This window comes from Sarcophilus harrisii, chromosome 1 (assembly GCF_902635505.1).
Source record: "Sarcophilus harrisii chromosome 1, mSarHar1.11, whole genome shotgun sequence".
In the NCBI taxonomy this organism is placed as follows: Eukaryota; Metazoa; Chordata; class Mammalia; order Dasyuromorphia; family Dasyuridae; genus Sarcophilus; species Sarcophilus harrisii.
This window is the reverse complement of record NC_045426.1, coordinates 50,453,057-50,475,857: the sequence shown is the minus strand read 5'-3', so window position 1 is coordinate 50,475,857 and position 22,801 is coordinate 50,453,057. Positions and strand designations below refer to the sequence as shown.

The window sequence follows — 22,801 nt, the reverse complement described above, 5'->3', positions numbered from 1 at the left end:
ATTAAGTCAACAAAGCTCCCATTATATGTCAGGTATGATGCTGTGAGCTCTGAAGAACACAGTGATGAATGAGAAACTGGCTTCTGTTCTAAATCAACTTTTAATAAAGAAAGGGAAGTGATATCATCATCATAACTAGCACTTATCTAGCACCCTGAGGTTTGCAAAACACTTTACAAATCTTATCTCATTTGATCTTTACAACAATGCCAGGAAAAAGGCATTATTGTTGTTTATTTTATAAAATAGCCATTTTACAAATGAACGAACTGAAGCACTGAGAAATGAAATGATTTGCCAAGGGGCACATAATTAATAAGTGTCTAAAGCAGGATTCAAACTCAAATTTTCTTGACTTCAACGCCAGCGCTCTATGCACTATGACATCACTTAGAAGCCTTAAAGTGCCCCGTGCGTTTGTGTCATTCATCCAAATGACTGTAATATGTCAATGGCTATACTGGAGATACAAGTATAATGCTGAAGGGCAGGGAAAGAGCACATTTAGCAGAGTATTCAATGAGAAGGGGACAGTGGAGAGTGTCAGATGGTAGCACTTAGGTCAGGCATTCAATGAGTCACCTGAGTCAGCTTAAATAACAAATGGCTCATAAATGTAACATATTGTGCAAATAACTATGGGTGACGCAAAATATGCAACTGTACAAGTCTTGTTTCTTTTTTTCCCTCAAGGTATTTGCAATTTGCCTGGAAAGCCAACAAATCTATGTATAGTAAATGACTGGTTATGAAATAAGTGGAACACACATACAAAAGTGTTATGGCAAAGTATTAAAATCTACTTACCTCTTTGTGACCTTGGTCACATCCCTTAGCCTCTTCAGGCCTCAGTTTCCCTACTTATCAAATGAGAGCATGAGTCTAAATAACTTTGGAAGTATCTTTCAGCTCTGGAGCCTATGGAGCTGTTAGAACATAGCTATTTGCATCTTGTTTCCTCCATCCTCATTAGACTGTGAGCTCCTTTTCTTTGTCTGCCTAGTGGCTGACACAGTACCAAGTACATAGTACATGATTAATAAATACCCAATGACTAACTGGATAAATGATCCTCTGACCTTTAAGTTCAAAAGTTACAACTTTGTGGTACAATGAAATATATCAATTAATATAGCTGGCAAAATTAAGCCCAATCAAATATCCCAATCAAAAACAAATAGCCATTCAATGAAATAGATGGATTTCAAGCTGGATTTGATAATACAGAATAATAAGAGAAACTGTTTTTCTTTTGGTCTTTAGATTTCTCACACATAGCACCTTGCACATACTAAGCATTTTTAAAATGCCTGCTGACTTGAATTGAATTATCCTGTGTATCTCACGAGAACAGAGCTAGACACAATGATTATATGGAAGATTTCTGATCTACATAAAGAAATATGGCAGACATTCTGCAGTGGACCAAGTACCTGATTGGGGGGAGAGGGGAGGAGAGAGGGAAATTCTGAAATATTCAGTTTGAGACCCTGGATGAGTCATTTATTTTTTCTCACCTTTACTGTGTAACTGAAAAAGGGGGGAGGGACTAGAGAGATAATAATACTTATGTTACCTTTCATTCACTTCAATAAATGTTCATTATACAGTTCCATTTATCAGAGACATAAACAACAATCAACTGTCCCTGCTCTTAGGGAACTTATCTTGGAGAATACAATGTATATTTAAAGCAAATACAAAGTTACTGTTGGGGGAGAATGAATGGGAGATGGGGGGGGCGGGAATCAAGAAGAAGGAAATAGGAATGATCTAATGAAAGAGATGGGACCATTTTTATCAAACAGAATCAAGCTTTCTTCAAATCTTGCAACTTTAAGGAGACTCCCAATGGAACTCTATCTACTTGAACTAGCTCAAATATCTTCCTAATCAAGCTTTCTTTTTTTTGTAAACGAAGGATTCTTCATGGACTTCAAAAGCTTTCAGCTCTCAATCAGTTCCTTAATGGGGAGAACGAGGGAAGAAAGGATTGTCTAAAGTGATCTATGTGAATGAACAGCTCATTCTTCAACTTGGATGTTGGAATGACAGGTAAAAAGATAAATCAGATATTGGAAGGTGAATACAAAAGTGTGATATGGTCCTATTGGGATAGATTAAGGAGTGCTGAAGCCCAAAATGAGCTAAGGTTAACAAAGAATGGGAAGAACAAAGAAAGATTTTTTTCAAGTTCTTCTGGGGGAAAGTGGAGTCAAAGATTGTTGCTCAAAATGGATGGAACATTGATAATGGGTAACAGTGATAAGAAAGAACTATTTAATTCTAACTTTGCTTGTTTCCTTTGTCAAGCAGAAAGATTCTTGGATTGGAAAACACTGAACAAAATGGGTAATAAGGAGCTGAAACCTATGGTAAGAAAGGAGATAGTAATAGATCATAACATGGTTTTAATGAGAAGATCATGTCTGGCTTATCATGTGACAGGGTTACTGAATTGGAAGATCTGGAAACTGTAGCCATAATTTGTCTAGATTTCAGCAAGCATTTGACAAAATGCTAATCTTATAAATAAGATAGAGAGATATGGACTAAACAATAGCACATCTAAGTGGTCAGAGATCAAGGGTAGTTATAGATAGTCCATTCTCAATTAGGAAGAAGCTTTCTAATGAAGTGCTCCAAGGCTTTTTTCATTTCCTTATGACATCTAATATTTTTATCAATGATCTATGAAAAGGTAAAGATAAGAAGGTTTATCCAATTTAAAGAAAACAAAGCTGGGATGGATAGCTAATATGTAGTATGATTTTAATAGGATAGAAAAACAGGATAACTCTAAAATTTAATTGAAATAAGTATGTCATCCCACACTAGAATTCAAAAAATCAACTTTACAACTACAGGATAGGGGGAACATTTTGACAACAATTTGTCTGAATAAGATCTGAAGGTTTGAGGGATTGCAGGCTCAATGAGTCAAGAGTGAGATAAGGCAGCCCAACAAACTGTCTCAGTTTTCATTATGAGAAATACAGTATCCAGAACAAGGATGCCAAAAGTTTGCATGTATTTACTCCTGGTCAGAACCCATGGAGAGTTCTTTTCTCTGGAAAAGAGAATTTTCTTTTCCATTTCTGGAGGCCTTATTTGACAAAGGGCTTTGGCAATCTGAAGAATAAGCAAAGGAGCAATCAGGAGAGTGGGAGAACAAACAGCCTTGGGATCTTGCCATTAGACAAATCAGTTAAATAAACTAGCAATATTTAATCTGGGTAAGAGAATAATGTGGTGGGGAGGGAAAGAGGGAAAGGATACATCTCCCATGAATTGAATGTGAATTGTCACATGGAAGAGGAATTAGCCATGTTCTGCTTGGCCCCAGAAGGCAGAACTAGAAAGTGATGGGTGAAAGTTATAACAAGGCAGATTTAGGACAAATGAAAGTAAAAACTTCCTGATGGCAGAATCCTCCAAAAGTATCATAAGTTGCTTCAAAAGGCAGTAGGCTCCTTCTCACTAGTGATTTGCAAGGAAAAGCTATCTGACCATTTGAGATAATCGAATGAGAAGGTATATGTATTTTAATACCATGCAAGTCTTCAAGAACTACAAAATGCTAGTTATTATAATTATTATGTTATAAAAGAGATTCTTCTGTAGGTAGAAGTCAAACTACATCAGGAGTTCAAATCTTTGCACAATGGAGCCTTCTGATCATCTAGAGAAGCCTATAGAATGCTTTTCAGAACATTTTAAAATTATTGAAGAAAATGTTCAATTTCAATTAGAGGTTAGTAAAAATAAAAAAATCATTTTTATCCAAATTTATGGACCCCCCCTGAAATATATCCATAGATCTACAAAACAGATTAAGAAGTTCTGGGGTAAAGGGCTTTTGAGGTGCCTGTGACTGTGCTATTTAGTGTGTGATGAGAGAAATGAGCAAAAGCAAGATGGTCTATCAAGAAGTTATTGCAATCAGACAACCAGGTGGTAATGAGGGTGAGGCTGGCTGCAGTGGAAATAAAGAGGGAATGAATTTGAGAGATGTCACAGAGATAAAATCAACAGAAGTGAGTAGCTGATTGAATGGGAGATGTGGGAGGAAGGGAAGAAGGGGAGAATCAAATCTAACACCAAGGCTTCGAACATAGGAGTCACTGACAGGAACAGCAAAGTCAAAGAGAAGGAGCTGGCTTGGGAGGAAAGATAATAATGATAGATAATACATCAGTTATTATTAAAATGACAGGAAGGGAGAGGCAGAGAAAGATAAAGAGAGAGACAGAAACATACAGTGTCTACATAGTCAGAGTGGAGTCAAGTCTTTTCCATGAAGTAATTAATAAGGCCTGAACTCAGAATCAAAACTGTTCCCAGTCTTAGGGAGATTGGGGGGAGAGAGAGAGAAGGGGCAGAAAGAGGAAGGCAAAGGAGATCCAGACACCTTTTCAGAAAAACAAAATGTCTCTCATATATCCAAGATAATTAAGTGACACATACCCTACAGTTCAGATATAGTGGCCAATTTGTTGTTCCTCTTACACAGCCTAACCCATCTCCATCTTTCATCTCCGTGCCTTTGCAATACCCAGAATCCCCTCTCTTCTTCACCTACAGTCTCAGAATTCTTGGCTTTCTTCAAGACTGAAATCAACCATCACCTTCAAATCTGAGGATAACAAAAATTTAGGGGAGACAGCCGACATGCAGGATGAAAGGGACACAATCCAAATGAAGCCCAATAGACTAGAATGATGAGTTTGTATCTCGTTCAGGAAACCTCTCCTCATTCCTTCCAACTACTAATGCTTTTCCTTGTAAGGTTATGTTGTATCTTCTCTGTATATATCTTGTACATACCTATTTTTGTACATATTATCTCCCCCATTAGAATCTAAGATCATGGAGGTAGAGGACGGTTTTCTATTTTTCTTCACATCCCTAGGGCTAAGCATAGTTAAGCACTTAATAAGTGTTTGTTGAGTGAGTGACAGATTGCTGAAGGAAACTTGGCTGTAAGTGGTCAGACAGGGATTAGGGCCCAAGTCTCCTGACTCTAGATCCAGCAATCTTTCCACTATGCCTCTGTCAAAGGAGCTTCTTCAGGGCTGGAGTGTCCCGGGATTTCCATTTACTTTTCTCCAGGGAAAGAAACGCACAGAACAAATCAGACTTCACTGTAGTGAGATAGGAGTTGAAGCTCTTTGAGGAGGAAGTTGAAGATTTAAGAAGAATAAGAGGAGGGGATACTGTCAGGATCCCATGTATACTATAAAATTTGAATCCAAATCATTCATTCATGTATGCAATAAACATTTATTCCTGAAATACAAAATGTAGAGAAGCTAGGGGCTTTGTTCTGATCGAAATTCCAAATAAGACTGACTCTGGAAAGTGAATTAGTGAGAAGAAAATGACTTCTGAGACCTAAGGAAGACTAGAAGGATAAATACATATCATTTTTTCTTTTTCTATTTTCTCCTCCTCTTCCTCCTCCTTTTTGCTGCTTGAATTTTTTGGCTTTTTTATTTGGTCATTGTAATGATTTCCCTACCTCAATGTGATAGCTAGGATAGAGAGTCATTGTAGGGTTATTCAGACTTGAATACAGAACACAGACCATCTACAGCTGCCTGGCTCTGCTCTCCATTTCTCTTACTTCCTGTGATGAAGAGAGCACATCATCTGGGGATTTCCTTATTAACTGTTAACCTGGACAAGGGCCAGAAAAACCATCTTTTAATGGAAATTACAGTAATCAGAAGAACAGAGCACTCCTATTCTGGACCATTTCTTGACTCTGGAAAATAATTTCTTTAAATAGAGCCCTTATAAGGGAAATTTCACCTGGATTTATGGGGAAAAGGGTAGAGGTAGGGGATATAGGGGGGATGGAGTGTTGCTAAGCAAATTGATATTATTAACCAGAGAAATGTTAAACTACTTAAGAGTAGAGAATTTCATGGCACTCTTTATAAATAATAATTTGCCTTTATGAATTAATTCTTCTCTATGTGTTATAACGCTTGGGAAGATTCTCTAATTTGAACCATAATTCCATTTATTCAATCATATTATATTATTCAGATTTTTTTCTTTAATTCACATTGACCTCCTTTTCTTTCCTCCTTTCCTTCCTGATTATTGATCCCAATATAAAGGTAATTTTTGAGTCTTCATCATATCTAAAAAATATACAGGAAACACTATGTCTAGGAATCTTGATGCCAATAACAGAAAGGGGAAGGAAGAGGTCAATAATGGGGATCCAAGAGTGGACAGAAAGAGAGAAGAGAGGCAAAATAAAAGAGACAAGGAAGAAAAGCGAAAGCAGGCAAAGAAAATGGAAAGGGAAAAGGTAGGGAAATGAAGAAAACAGGGAAAATGAGAAACAAGCAGGTGGAATCAATTATCTGTGTGGAAACCCAAGATTAGTAGCATCAAAATTAAAGTTTTCTCAAATCAACTTAAGAAAAAATAAATAATGTCAGAACCTTGGTCAATAAAACCTTGTATACCAGATCCTGAGCACAAGTCCCTAGGGAAAAAAAAGATCACAAGACACAGCTCCATGAGAGAAATATTGACTCAGTGACACGTCACACCACTGAGGATTTGTCAAGCTACTAAGTGAGGAAGAACAGTAGGAGCAGGACCATCTATAAGTAGCTCACCTGATCTTATCATAATGGAATATTCGAACTAATGAGGTATAATGGTCAGTTGTTCTTGAACTGGTAAAGGAATAATAGTTACTCAATCAAGCTTTTTTCTTAAGTGCCTTGGCTGTGCCAGGAACTGTACTAGGTATTGGGAACAAGAAGAGAAAAAGGAATACCGTCTGCCTTCAGTGAACTTATACTCTAGCTTTCCATGACATAGGACAAAGTCTGGGTCACCTTATCCCAGGCACAATTGCAGGAAGAAAGAAAGAAAAGTATTAGAGAGGGAAGTAATTTTAGATATTTGGAACCAATGATCTCAAAGAAACACTAGGGGGGAAATACAAACAAAAAAGTTCATCTTATTGTAGGACATTCTGAATTTAACTTAACTAGGTTTACTGGATCAGTCATGTGCTAAAAGCTTATCAGCAAGCCCACAGCAGGGAGAGGATTTCTGACCACTACACCTAGCAGATGGAAGTACAGAACAACAGATTGCCTTGAATGACTGAAGCTTAGGAGATGGTAACAGGGAGCAACTTGGCTAGCAAGAGACCAAGTAGAGTAGAGGTGTGTAGTAGTAGAGGTGTGATACCCAGAAGAGAATAACCAAAAATAATTTGATTATTTACACAGAGTAATCGGGCAATGTTGAAGGTGTTTGCTGCCCTGATCACACGTATTTTAGATACAATATCTTTACGTAGACTCACCCCACTCATATTTCCTAGACACTTTCATACCTAACATGTATACTCTTAATAGTATTTTATTTTTTCCAATTACATGTAAAGATCATTTTCAACATTCACTTTTATAAGGTTGAGTTCCAAATTTTTTTTCCTGTCTCCCATCTCTCTCTCCTTTCCACAAGATGGCAAGCAATCTGATATAGGTTATACACCTAATACATATACTTTTAAAACATGTATTCTATCCAGATAGGCTCCTGTTATATTCTACTTCATACATGTTTCAAGGACGGAGGTAGAAGGAGCTTCCATGGATATTCTAATCATATGTATTCTCTGCATCTATACCCTATCACTGATGTTGCAGTAGCTTAAGAGAAAGTGGCCCCATGTGTGCAGAGTGTGGAAGAGATTTGTTCCTTGTTTCCTATCTGTCACATTGATTCAATTTCTCATTTTGAATTCATGCTTTTCTAAATAAGTCAGTATAAGTAATAACATAGGAGCAATAATTCTGATTGGGTGCTGACACATGGGGCCTCAAACAAGAAGCAGTTATTTTGCTACCCATGAATGACAGAGTTCCCAAAATGTTATATTTAAACCACTATAAAAATTTAAGTTATTATTATTCCAGTACTTTGTATAACTTCTATAATGTTTGTTATTCTGCTTTGTATTAAATGAATTTAAAGACTTGTTCTATCTCCCTTACTTAGAGAATAAACTTCTTGAGGATAGGGATTACCTTATTAATTTCTGCACTACTTAGAGTTGTTCAGTCATACCTAACTCTCTGTGAATCCCCAGTTGGGGTTTTCTTGGCAAAGATACTGGGGTGATTTGCCATTTTCTTTTCCAGCCCATTTTACAGATGAGGAAACTGATAAAAACAGGGTTAAGTGATTGGGTGATTGGTCCAGGGTCACACAGCTCAGAAGTATGAAATCAAATTTAAACTCAGCATGTTATCTTTCTGACTCCAGGCTCAAACCACATAGCTGCCCATTTAGACTATATAATAGATACCAGAAGTGAAGTAGCTCAGAAGAAACATCAGCTGTGTATAGTTAAAGAATCTATCCCAAAGAAGAGGACAAGGGGTAGTGGGGCTTTTAAGACCAACTTTTCCAGGTAATGCTTTTGTTCCTGTCTGTTAATAATACAATTTTCCATGGAATTCTAAGATTAAAGTCATACTCTTGACATGGTTTTCCATAAAGACTATTTGAGTCCAACCTGTGACTGTGTATTGTGAGCTCATGTTGATCTTATCAACCACAGTTGAGCACACTGTAACTTGATTCTAACATAATGATGCCATTTTGGTTCTCTTCAGGAATGAAAAACAACAACCAAGCAATGAATAAATGCATATATATATATATATATATATATATATATATATATATATATATATATATAATTATAATATTGCATAGTATCAATCCAGATTTTACAATAAGGTACTGTAGCCACCTCATAAGAGAAAAAGATAAAATTCAGACTTCTCCTCTGGTAGAAAGGAAGAGCCAAAAAATTTCCAGTGATGTGGAAGGGATAACTGGATTTGGTGAACCCAATTAGGAAGCTGTGAACTTGTTGCTCTTCTCCGGTCTCCTGTTACTGATATTCATTTAGTGGATATGCTCCCTTTACTTTCACAAACTGTACCCTGTATCCCATTCCTAAGAAATTCATATTTCCTATGGAACTCCTTTCTTAAAATCCCAAGTTCACATCTGCAGGGCTATGAACCCAAATAATAAATCCCAGAATCCTTATTGGAGCAGAAGTTCACCAAAGGGCAAAACTATTAAGTAAAGGGGAAGTCAGAAATCTCCCCACCCCATGAAACAGCTCTACCCAGGGTCAGAAAATATCACTCTTCACTTGGCATGGCAGAAACAAAGACTGGTATTAGAACCAAATCTCCTATTTCTCAATAAGAAACTTTATACTATCTTGCACTCTACCATCATCTCTCTGAATAGCTAGGATATCTACTTTTTCCCTATTGTTTTCATCCCATCTTCATGGAATCATAGATTAGATTTGGAAGGGGCTTTAGAAGTCATCAAATTCACCCTGTAATTTTTCACCTGAAAAGCCTAAAGTCTGAGTAATTAAGATTCTCCAAAGCTCACAAATACAATAAATGTCAGAGACAGGATTTGGGGAGTTTTGTCTTCAAATTCACTAATTGTCTCACTACACCACATCACCATCATTCTTTGGGACTCTAAGGCTTTGTGTCTTCTAGAGATCCTTGTGAAAATCAGCCTATCCCCAAGAGTTGGAACCAATTAACCATTATTGGGTAAAATCATAGAAGGGATGAAAGCATATCGCCCCAAAACAAAGAAAATATTCAATTCAATATTTATTAAGTGCCTACTATGTTTCAGGTACTGTGCTAAGCACTAAGAAGATACAAGAATAGAAAATAAGAAAAATAAAAACAGGCTTTGCCTTCAAGGAACTTACAATCAAATAAGGACAAAAAAAGGAAGCTAAAAAGGGGGTAGGAGATGAAGGAGCCAATCCTGGGATATAATGTTCCCAAAGTCAAAACCAGAGGTGCTGATAGAGAGTAGAAAGATTCTTATCCCAATCCTCTATAAAGGAAGGTTTGGGGAGGAGTTGAGTGCTCCACCCTCCAATCTTCCAATCAGAGACTGAGTTGAGAAGGTATTGAGCACCACAAACTGAGGCAATCAGCATGATGATGAAATTTCAGGTGATCAGCATATCCTGGATGAGGCAGGATATTCTGGAAGCAAACCAAGCAGCTGCGCTGATGCAAAAGTGGCAAGTTACCTCTACTTGTTACTTCCATATGTACGGAAGTACTTATAGAAGTTATTTTTATAGTGGCAAAGAACTGGAAACTATGGGGGTGCTCATCAAAGGGGGAATGACTGAACAAATTATGGTACATGAATGTAATGGAATACTATTCATTGTAAGAAATGAAGAAAGGTATGGTTTCTAAAAAACCTAGGAAGACATGTGAACTGAGGCAGAATGAAATGAGAATAATTCATACAATAATAAACATTTAAGCACAAACTTGAAAAACTTAAGAATGCTGATCAATGCAACTATCAATTGCTCTTCTAGAATATAATGATGAAGTGTATTAACCCATTCTAATACACAGGTATGGAGAATGAGACATTTTTTTTAACATGACCAAATCTGGGGTTTGTTTTGCTTAACCAGGTATATTTGTTATAAATGCTTTCTTTCTTTCCTTTCTTCTTCCTTCCTTTTTTTGGAATGGGTAATGGAGCAGAAAGAAAAAAATTGTTAATTTTTTAATTATTGAATTTTTTGGTAAGGATAAGAACAAGGCCAGTTGGAAACAAGCCACAAGATAGGCCTCCAAAAGAAGCCAAGAACAGGAAAAGGGGTAGCGGGGCTTTTAAGACCAACTTCTCCAAGTAATATTTGTTCCTGTCTGTTAACAACACAATTTTCCATGGAATTCCAAGATTAAAGTCACACTTTTGACATGGTTTTCCATCAGCCATCACTATTGGCTTCCTCTGGTTCTTTTAACCAAAAGCAAAGTCTCATTGTCACTGTACCATCTGCCACACACCAATTAAAAGGCAGAAATATTTACTTTCAGTAGATCTGAAATATTCAAACTGCCATGTACTGAACAGTCACTGGGTCACCCTACCCCCCAAAAAACCTGTCCCTTTCCAGGGTTAGAGGATGAGGGAAATTTAAAGCAAAAGACAGTCTTTTCTTTTCCTATTCCCTAATATCACAAGGAATATGTGATCAGAAAAGCAGGTGGGCAAATCATATAGTAAGGTCAAGGGATAACAAAAGGATAACTTATGTATTCCATTCGTATTCAAACAATGGGAAGAGACCTAGAAGAAGGCTCCAAGCATGTTGGCTAATCCCCTGGGAAGAAATTCTTGAAAGATGTGGACAAGTCATTCAGGATGAGAAGTTATATAGCGAGGGATTGATCGCTACCACTGAATAGAGCACCTCATTAATGAAATCACAGAACTATCCAAAAAACAATCCGTTCTAATCTCATATACAGACAAGACAGGACAGGACTATATATATGGATCCATAGAGAACAAGAGAGTTTACAACTGGAAAGGACCTTAGAGCTCCTCTACTTAAACCCTCTCTTAAAGTTGTACAAATGAGGAATTTGAAATTAGGAAAGATTAAGTGACATGGTATAATCAAATAGTCTCTTAAGAAGCAGAACTATTTTGAAAGTCAAGGACTCTGATTCCAAATATAGTGCTTAGTTAGGGAAAAGAGAGATTATAATAAACTAGAGGCACCAAGGAAATGGTGAACCCGTTAGAGACAAAAACTGAAATCACAAGATATTTCTTAGGATGGAAATGGAGGCTGATCATGGGATTTTGGGACCCAAAACAAATTGATAACAGCAACTTAATGAAGCAGGGATGGCTTTCCATCTCCCTTCCTCCAAAAAAAGTCTACAGCCCCTGGAAAGAGCAATAGGAATAGAGGAAAAGAGAAAAGGATCTTTGAGAAAACCAATCATGTATTTGCTGGCCATATAGGTGGCAACTCTATAATTGATAAAGATAATATAATTTCTACTTTAGTGAATCTTCAAGTCTAGTTGAAGAGATAGAACTAATATACATGATTAGTAAATAATACAGGGTTCTATACAAATAATTCAGTGTCAAATTGTTTAACCAGTATTATAAGGCAAGAATCTCAAATATATCCTTGTATGAGGATTTATAGAAAGGAGGTTTGAAAGGAGTATGAGAAGGTCAACTAGTACAACTAGTTTGTTGTGTTTTCCACTCCCCTGAAGTCTTGAGATCACCAGTGATAGGTAATGCTGAAAATAAAATCCCTTCAAGGATCAGGGAAGGGTTATCTCTTGCTGACTGCAGTCCCCATTCTCTCTTATTTCTAAGATTCCCAGCAAAGAAAGAAATCAAGCAGAAGCAACTGGATGAACTGGGAAGATTTCATAATCTACTTGTGGACCCTGATGAATTCCTTGTGGCCTCTTCTTACAGAGAAGGGGTTCTTGACCTCCTTTGTGTCATGGGGACCTTCGACCACCTGGTGAAACCTGAAAACCTTCCCTCAGAATCATGTTTTTAAATGCATAAATACATAAGATTATGTTGTGTATTGTATTATATAATATTAAATTAATAAAAGTATCCCAAAAAGTTTAATTTTATGGACTAAAATTAAAACCCCCTTTGCAGCACATTTAGAAATCAAGGAGATTTGACACAATAAAAAAAAAAAAAAGATTTCATGTAGAAAGTAGAATTCAAATAAGTAAATGCAATTACATAGAATCAAAGTCCTTTGGTCCAAATCCCTTATTTTCCAATAAGAAAATCAATCATCATTGATATGAAATCACTGCCCAGTCCCATATATAGTGACAGCATCAAGATTTGAACCCAGATTCTCTGATAACAAATGCAGTGACCTTTCCACCGTATCATGCTGGTAGGGAGAGGGAGATGCATTCCACACATTGATGGAGGACCTATAAATTACACAACATTTCTGCAAAACAATTTGAAATTTTGCAAATAAAATAGCTAAAATGTCCATACACTTTGACCCACTGATTTCTACCACTAGGAATATATGCCAAAGTCACTCTAAAAGAAAAACCCTATATATGCCAAAATAGCATATCAGATTTAAAGTATATTATAGCAACAGTTCTGTGGTAGCAGAGTTTAAAACAGAGTAGATGCCCATTGAGTGGGGAATGAGAAAATTGTGGTATATGAAGGCAATGGGATATTACTGTGCTTTAAGAATTGATAAATATAATGGTTACAGAAAAGTACAAGCTTATATGAAATGATAAACAATAAATTAAGTATATCCTAGAGCAGTGGTTCTCAAACTTTTGTTTTCAATATCTTTATCCTATTAAAAATTATTGAAGATCTCTCCAAAGAGTTTTTGTTTATCTGGATTATATTTATAGACATTTGGACATATAGACATATTGGAAATAAAAACTATTTTTGAATTTGTAGACCCTCTAAAAGGGTTTCAGAGATCCCCAGGATTCTCTAGACCATACTTTGAGAACCACTGTCCTAGAGAGTAACAGACAACACACATAATTACAACAAGAAAAAACAACCACAAACCAATAAAAAGTGAATGTTGCAAAATTACGAAGAAGTACCAGGTCTCAAAGAAGAGATGGGAGACGATATCCCCCCTCTCTCCTTTGCTGAGATTAGGAGTCCATGAGTATAGAAAACTGCATTACTTTTATAATTTTTTCTGTGAATTGATTGGTTTGGTAGATTTTTCTCCTTTCTCTTTGTACTTGAAAAAAATTCTTTATTATATATAATGGCTTTCTGGGAGAGGAGAGGAGAAAGGATGCGAGGGAAATTTCAGGTGATATAAAAGCAAAGATATTGATTTTAAAAATGAACTTTTAAAAAGGAAGAAAGAACAAGAAGGCCAAAATTAGAAGAAATATTAAAAAAAAGAAAAGAAGAATAAGAAATACAGAAGATAGCCACTCCTTCTCCTCTGCAGAGAGATGTATGAGGTGGGAGGCCAGGGAAGTTCTACAAGTATAAAGAATTTCATATAAAATTAAATCTTTCCAATATCCAGACTAGTTTATTGATTTTTCCCTTTTATTCCTTTTTTTCTTTAATCATTTATTATATGGGATGATTCTAGGAAGGAGAGGAGAAGGATTGGTGAGAGGGGATTGAACTAGGTAACTAGCATTCCAAGGAAAGGCAACAAAATGAAGAGACTTCTGGCATGCCTTAATATAGCTAGCCTAGAATGGTGGGGAATCCAAAAGGACAGAATAAAATTGTGTCTCTATTATGGAATCTCCAAGCCAGGAGCATAGTATTCACTTGTGACAGGCTTTCCAAAGTTGAAAGTAGGGTCAGGCTTCCAGTTTTACATTTGACATAAAAGGAACATGTGAAAGGTAATGCTGGGCTTACTGTACTTTTCCCACACATATGACTTAATCTTCTAAGGTCAAGCCAACCAATGGGGAGTAAAAGGCCAAGAAGTAGCAGGAACAACATTGGAAAGGAAGGCAGGAAACTGCTAGGGATTCTAGTCCAGTTCTGCCAATGACTGGCCATGTAATCTTGAATAAGTCACATTTTTCCTTCTGAAAATGAAGGGTTCAATGGGCTAATCCCCAAGGCTTCTCTCACTCTGAAATTCTATGATTCGGATGGAACAGCACTCAGGAGCAGATGCCACAAAGATGTGACTCAGGACTCCAGAAAAATGTTCCAGGAACCCTACTATGCACCAAGCAGAGAGAACTAGGAAAAGGGCTCGTCCTTCTGTTCTTCATAAAGCTATCCTACTGTGCTTATGTCCTGATCGAGGGCAAGCCACCGTCTATTTAAGGCAAAGGGGGTAATCACACCCACAGTAGCTCAGGTAGGAGAAGAGCTGTTGATTTGGCACAAGCTCCAAATATCCAAAGCTACTGCAGTATCCTCCTCACAGGCTGCAGAATCCCAAGTCCCCACAGAACTAGACAGAAATAACAAAAAGGAATCCTTCTTTCTTCTTTCTTTTTTCTTTCCTTTTTCCCCTCTTTCCATCCTCTTTTCTTTCTTTACTCTTCTTTCCTTCTTTTCCTTCCTTTTTCTCTTTCTTCCTTTCTATTTATTCCTTCTTTTATTTCTCTTCCTTTGTGGCTCTCTTTCCATTGATATCTAATCAACTTAAGCGGCTAAAAATAGCATTTCATATTTGGAGGTTTGGGATTTTTCTTTTGTTTTGTTCATTGAAGTAGAACCAAATGTAAACACAGTGTAGAGAAATTTGGACTAATCAGTACTGTCTTGCCAAGGTGCTCCCTTAATTAGTCCCTTTCATAATTCATGTCAGAATCTTTTTCTAGATGTGAAAGTCATGGCAGCTGCTTCCTTACCTTAGCTGACACTATCCAAGAGTTAGTATCTTTAATCAATGTATCATCATAGAAAAACTTTTTCTTGATTCTGCTTCTCCTTAACTTATCACCATTTCTCTATCTCTTTCTGACTCTCTGCATTTCTGTGTATCTTTATCTCTGTCTCTCTCCATATTAATCTTTCTCTGTGTCTCCTCTGCCTATCTTTCTCTCATCTCCCCTGTCCACTTCCTCCTCACCCTCCATCTTACCTTTCTTCTCTCTCTACATCTCTGTCTATTCATCTCTTTTTCTGTCTCTCTCTTTATCTCTTTCTCTCCTATTTCCCATGCCCTCTCTCTCTTCTCTTCCTCCCTTCCTCCCTTCATCTCTACTTCTTTGTGTTCCTTTGTCTTTGTCTCTCCCTCTTTCTCTGTCTGTGTCTCTGTGTGTGTCTGTCTCTATCTCTATTTCTATGTGACTGTCTTTCTATCTGTCTATCTGTCTCTCTGTGTATCTCTGTCTCTAGCTGTGTCTCTGTCTCTGTCTCTCTGTGTATGTCTCTCTCCCTTGCATCCTTTTCTAATTATTCTTCTCCCGCCTAAAATTTGCATATCTCCCAAGGTTTCATATTTTGTTCTCTTGTCTTCTGTAACAACTATCTCTTCCTTATCAACCCCTTCGATATCCCCATAACTTCAATCCTTAAAAATAACCCCCATATCTAAATAGTCAACTCTGGTATCTCTCTTAAGTCCAATTCTCATATTACCATCACCCACTAGGAGTCTTTACATCTGCCTCAAACTTAACTGATCTTCTTGCTTCCCAATTTGAACTTCCTCTCAGCTTTCCTTTTTTAGTCAATGATATAACAATCCTCCCAGAACCCATGTCTAAAATCTTGGCTTTCTTTTCTTTTATTTCCCTTATCTAATCAGTTGTCAAGTCCTTGTTGCTTAAATACACACAAAATAACTCCTTTATCTGTCCTTTCCTTTCCATTCCCAGGGCAGCTACACTAAACAAGGACTTCATTTATCTTTCCCCTAAACTACTAGAAAAAAAAGGCTCCTACATGATTTTTCTGCCCCCAGTCTTTCTCATTCCGATAAATTTTTCACACCATTGCTCATACGTGCTTATAAAAGCAATCCTCTAAGCAGCTAGGTATCACAGTGGATGGAGAGCTGGACCTGGGAGTTAAGAAAATCTGAGTGCATCACTCAGAGAACTCCAGATCTCTTCAGTTCTTATTGAAGAAAAAGATGTATGCTCCAGGATATTCAAGATACAGCTACAACTACAAGTTGTGTCCTTTTCTAATTATTCTCCTCCTAGCTAAAACTTGCATATCTCCCAAGGTTCTACATTTTGTTCTCTTGTCTTCTATAACAACTATCTCTTCCTTATCAATCCCTTCCATATCCCCATAACTTCAGTCCTTAAAAATATACATACATACATCCATATATGCTTAAGTGGATTCTATCCACTTAATATTTCATATTACTCTGGCCCGAATTCTGTCCTTTCCCATCTTTGTTCCCTTGTTCCCAGGGTCTCCACCAACTGAAATGAAATCCTCACCCTTCTCCTCCCACCTTCTCCCAGTGGAAGCCATCCCATCAAAGGCTCATGTAGAGGGGAGTCACCCCGTCTAATGAGGCTGCCTTTCCTGATATCCCTGATTTGAATGGAATCCCATCCCCTGAAAATTGCCCATGGCAGGAACCTCTCTGTTGTGTTCATCATATCCTGCCTTTTTCCTTATGAAGTATCTGATACATAGGCCAAATAAATGTTTGTTGACTGACTCATTACACATTTCATTATCTCGGTATCATCTTCCTGATATCATGATCCTCTTCAAGAATAAATCTCTGTGAGTTGTTTCACTAGGGACCCAACTGGAACTGGCCAATTGAGTAACACAGATCCTTCTCTTTTTTCCTTTCTTCATTCCTTCCTTCCTTCTTTCTTTCTTTTTCTTCCTTTTTGCCTTTCTCCTTTTCTTCTTTCTCTAGAGTCACAGGACCTGGGTTTAAATCATCCTAACTTTTGTTCAAAATGTTAAGTTGGAAGGCAAAGAATATGGGTTGTAATCCTGAATCTTTCACTTTCTAAGTGATCTTGAGCAAGTCTCTTTGCCTCCATAGGCTATTTAATTTTCTCATCTTTAAAATGAGAGAGTTGGGCTTAAGGTCCTCGGAGACCCTCCCAGTTTTCCACCTATGATCCCAAGGGCAAATCCATGTTCAGTCCTCTGTGATGAAGGGCCTGATACATTGCAGGCCAAGTGCTGACCACAGAAAAGAGCATGGCAGGTGTACCAGTCTTGCCTGATGGGGTCTTGTTGCAAAGAGTCATGTCTGACTCTTTGTGATCCCATTTCAGGGTTTTGTGGCAGAGACAATGAAGGGGTCCGCCATTTCCTTCTTTGGCTCATTTTACAGGAAATTGAGGCAAACAAGGTGAAGTAACTTGTCTAGGATCACAAAGCTAGTAAGTGTCTGAGACTGGATTTGAACTCTAGAAGATGAATCTCTCTCACTCAGGAATGGCCTTCTCTCCACTGAGTCAATGAGCCGCTCCTGAGGTCTATGTAGCTGGGATATAAAACAAGGACACATGAAAGAATTTAATATTATTTCTGTGCAAATCTATGAGGCAGACTGTATGATTAGTAAGATAAAGGAGGAATCACTGTCCACAACAGTAGGGGAAGGCTTTGTAGCTGAAGCCTCGGAAACCCAACCCCCCTCTCTCCTCTTCCCTCTGTTATGTTCTGTCTTTGGCTTATTGTAGGTCATCCCCATAGGGACACACAGTCGGGATGGGCTTCAAAAGAGCAGCGGACACTACCTGACAGCAGAAAAGGAAGATCATGTGGATGGCCTAATAGATAGAGTGCTAGAACTGAAGTCCAGAAGAACTTTGTTCAAATATAGCCTCAGCTGTGTGGTATGGCCTCTCTCAGTTTACTCATTTCTAAAATGGAAATTATAAAGATGCTTACTACATAGGATTAAAATGGAAATTATAAGAATGCCTACCTCACAGAGTTATTGTGTGATTCAAATAAGATAATGTATGCTTTGTAAACCTTAAAAGTAACTATTAATATATTAATTATAATTATGTTCATTATAATTATATGCCACATATAATTATAAGTTATAATCATGTATAATTACATGATTTTATAACATATTAATTCTAATTATATTAAATACAATTGTATGATTAGTTATGATATGCTAAATACAATTAAATCAATTATATTGGTTATGTTAATATATTATATGATGTGTATATTATGTAGATATATCAATATAACATATAATACCTTATATAATAACAATTATTATATGATCATGATGATGTATTATTTTTATCTTACTTTATTAAAAGTAAGGTTTTCTAGTGGAAAGAATTTGGCTTTTCTTCATTCTTTTGGAAGAGAGATCTTTCTGAAATGCTTCACTCTGATAGCTGCATCCAGCTTCACATACAACCTGTTTGCAGTTCAAGGTCCCTTTGCCCCTAAGCAGTGTGTATTCTCTTCATTTTATTTCAAGCTGTGTTCTCTCTCACTGGCCCCTCTGAGAGGTCTGTCCTTTTTACAATACCAAATTGATACTGAGCAAGGCAACACTGCACAGTGGAATAACTCAGGACAGCATCACTTCCTCTTTCTTTCTTTTCTCCAGTCTCTAGAAATGAAGGGGCTCTTTCCCTTGCCATGCCATTCCATCAAGCTATCATCCCATATCTTTTTTCCCCTTCTCAGACAAAATTCTAGAAAAACGTGGCCACTCTTGCTGCAAATGCTTCTTTTCTCCTCTCCCTCCTCAGTTCTTTGAAATCTAGCTTCAGACTTCATCACTCAAGGGAAAATGCTCATACCAATATTTCCAGTAATCTCTCAGTCACTAAATCTGATAGCATTTGAAGGCTTCTTCCTTCTCAAATAATCAGTTGCATTTGACCCCGTTAGTCATTTTCTCCTGCTAGATACTCTCTCTGATTTCTTCTACTGCTTCTCTGACCACTCAATGCTCATGGCTGATTCATTATCCAGCACACCTCTAAATGTTCCCGAAAACTCTGTCTTAGGTTAACTATTCTTTCCTCTCTAAAACCTCTCATTTATCAGCTTCCCTAAGTTTATTCACTGATGACTCCCAAATCTATATATTGAGTCAAAGCCTCTTCCCTATGCTTCTGTCCTGTACCTGGATATCCCAAGACATCCAAAACTCAACATGTCCAAGAGAAAACTCATTATTTTTTTCTCAAAACAAAATTCTCTTCCAAAATTTCTTTTTTCGGTCAAAAGTGCCAACATCTCCTTTTAGGCCCTCAAGTTCATAACCTAAGCATTATTCTCAGCTTCTGCCTTTCTCTCTCATCTCACAAATGAATTATCGAGTTACAAAGCCATTTCTACTTCCCCTACATCTCTAACATTCAACCTTTTTTCTCCACTAATACATCATCACCTTAGTTCAGGTCTTCATCACCTCTTGCCAGAACTGTTAGACTCCTAATTTATTTACATGCCTCAAATTTCTATCCCCTTAAATCTATCCTTTACACATAGTTGTCAAAATAATTTCCCTTACATATAGATCATTTCCTTATTCAATAAACTTTGGTGACTTTTTATTGCCTATAGAATTAAATGTGAATTCCTCTCCTCTGTTTTACCTTGAAAGCCCTTCACAATCTTGCCCATACTATCTTTGCAGTTTTTACATACACTAGTTTCCCTTTCCATGCTGGACCCAGCCAAAATGGCCTTCTCTCTGTTCTTCACATGTGAAATGACCTCTCTGTTCTTTGTATGTGACAATCCATCATCTATCTCCATACCTTTGAACTGGCTGCCATCACCCATGACTAAAATGGACATCTTTCTCTGATTCACAGAACCCCTTTTCCTTCAAGACACTCCCAAGTATCACTTTGTAAATGAGGCTTTTCCTGATCCCTCATTCACTAGTTTCCTACATCCCTTCCACCTCAAACTAACTAGTATTTAGCTTCTTTGTATTTATTCATATTTGTTTTCTTTATATTTATTCTCTGAATACTTTCATGTATCTTGTTGTTCTACCAAAAAAATAAATAGAATGGGGATTGTTTCATTTGGAGAACTAGAATGGCCTGTCACACAGTAGGCTTGTTGTCTGACTAATTGGCAGTCAAGAGTTCTAGATTTGAGTCCTGATTACCAAGAAGTGCCATTGGACAAGTCACTACACATTATGATATCAATTTCCTCCTCTAGACCCCAGCTTCTTAAACTGTGGGTTGTGACTCCATATGGAATTTCATGACTGAATGTGGGAGTTGAGAAATGATGATTTATTATTGGTAAATGTTTGGTTTGTATAGCTATTTTTTATATCTATACACCTCGAATCATGTAAAAAAGGCAAAAAGGGATTGTGAATAGAAAAAGTTTAAGAAACCCTATTCCAGACAAGTAGAGAACAAGACTCAATGGCCTCAAAGGATTCTCTCAGATCTAATAGTCTTGCATTCTTTATATTCTCATTTCTAGAATCGGAGGAGCCTTAAAGCTCTGAGATTCCATAAATTTAATCTGTCCTGTCCTGTTATAATATAAAAGAGTGAGAATGTTATGTTGTGACATGTAAGTCATATGTTAAGAATCATGTTCACAAACTGCACATATCCTTTGATCTAGCAGTCTTACTATTGGGTCTGTATCCTAAAGAGATCATTAAAAAGGTAATAGGACCCACATGTGCAAAAATGTTTGTAGCAGCCCTTTTTTGTAGTGGTGAGGAACTGGAGATTAAGTGGATGCCTTTTACTTGAGGGATGGCTGAATAAGTTATGGTATAAGGATAATGGAATATTATTGTTCTATAAGAAATGATGAGCAGGCTGATTTCAGAAAATCTTGGAAAGACCAACATGAACTGATGTTAAGTGAAGCTAGCAGAACCACAAAAATATATATAGGAACAATAAGATTATGTGAAAATCAGTATGATGACTTTGGCTCTTCTCAACAAAGTGGTAGTGATTTTAGGTAATTCCAATAGACTTCGGATGAAAAATGTCTTCTGCACCCAGAGAGAAAACAATGGAGAGTGAATTGGATTGAAGCATAGTATTTTCACTTTTTTCTCCCTCATGGTTTTTTCCCTTTAGGTTTGATTTTTCTTGTACAATATGACAAATATGGAAATGTGTTTAAAAGAACTGCTCATATTTAACCTATATCAGGTTACTTGCTTCTTGAGGAGGAAGATAAAAGAGGGAGGGAGAAAAATTGGAACACAAAGTCTTACAAAAATGAATGTTGAAAATTATCTCTACATATATTTGCAAAATAAAATACTGAAATTTTTTTAAGAGTCATATTCAAATAATAGTTCATCTGCAAACGATCCTTCCCATCAACAAAATACTACACAGGAACTGAGGCTTAGAACAGCCATCTTAAAAAATGTGGCAGAGCAAAAAACAACACAAAATAAAAAACATTTTCACTTAAAGTGAAAAATAGAGTTCAAAATTAATTCAAAAAAAGAGTGAGTTTGAGTAACTTCCAGGAAAGGTCTGCTAAATTGATTTCATTGTTTTATAACTCACCATCTGTTAATTTACCAAAAGGTGGGACTTCTTTAATGTTTCTAATTATTTTTAACTGAGTTTTATTATATCCTAAGCCTCAAATTAATCTTTCCTCTGCACCTGGCCTAGGTTAGCAATTAGCAATGGGAATTGTGAATCAAATCCATTTGTAAATCGGCCTATTTCTTCTGTGTTGGGGTCTTTAGAAATACACAAAAAAATTCTCTAGATAAATTTGCCCCAAAAAAGCAAGAAACCTTGGAAGAGAGTGGCAGCCTTAAAAATAGAATGAGCTTTGATCTATTTTTAAAAATATAATTTAGGAGCTAATCCAATCAACCAATTAACCAACTTTTATTAAACATCTAGTATGTTCTAGGCATTGTGATAAATGCCAAAGAGACAGTCCCTGTCCTCAAGGAGGTTACAATCTAATGTTCTTTTGTCTGACATTTAATGTTGAATATGTTTTGTGGATAAGCCCTTAAGAGCCTTTATAGTTCTGTGGTCAGCAAATTGGCCGTATTTCCCACTGGTAGATCCTCAACCTCATCTCCATCTGGCTTCCTGGGGAAACCAATTGCTTCCACCACTTCCAGTACCATAGTTATTATTCTCACCACAAACTATTAGACATTGACAGGAGAGAGATTGCTTTCCTAGACACCAGAAACATAAGAGGCATAAGATACAGTCCCTGCCCACAAAGGCTTATAGTCTAGTCAGCCAGACAAGGGTGAGATGCTTTAATACAACAGGAAGGGAAAGTTAACAAATGAAGTCCAGAGAGCACAAGAATATTGGACTTAGATCTGAAAGGATCCTTAGAGAGACTATCTATAAAATAAGGGGATAGGAATAGATGGTCTCCTAAAATACCTTTTCAATTCAAAATAAATTATCCCTGTTCTCTGTTAAGTGATACAACTACTGCCTTC

At 36.9% G+C, this 22,801-nt stretch overlaps 1 protein-coding gene and 1 long non-coding RNA gene across 11 annotated transcripts in view; one reads left to right on the top strand and one right to left on the bottom strand.

The window, feature by feature from the left end:
• The window catches only part of ATP2B2 (ATPase plasma membrane Ca2+ transporting 2), a 647,176-nt gene that overhangs the window by 387,329 nt on the left and 237,046 nt on the right, over positions 1 to 22,801 (bottom strand). The gene's annotated exons all lie outside the window — the stretch shown is intronic.
• Positions 1,783 to 12,469, top strand: LOC105749590. Of its 2 annotated transcripts, none has more exons than XR_004232378.1 (3): positions 1,783 to 2,055; positions 2,317 to 2,375; positions 12,274 to 12,469. It is a non-coding gene; the product is annotated as an uncharacterized LOC105749590 (long non-coding RNA). The 2 variants fall into 2 exon arrangements; XR_004232379.1 differs by having other exon boundaries at positions 2,314 to 2,375.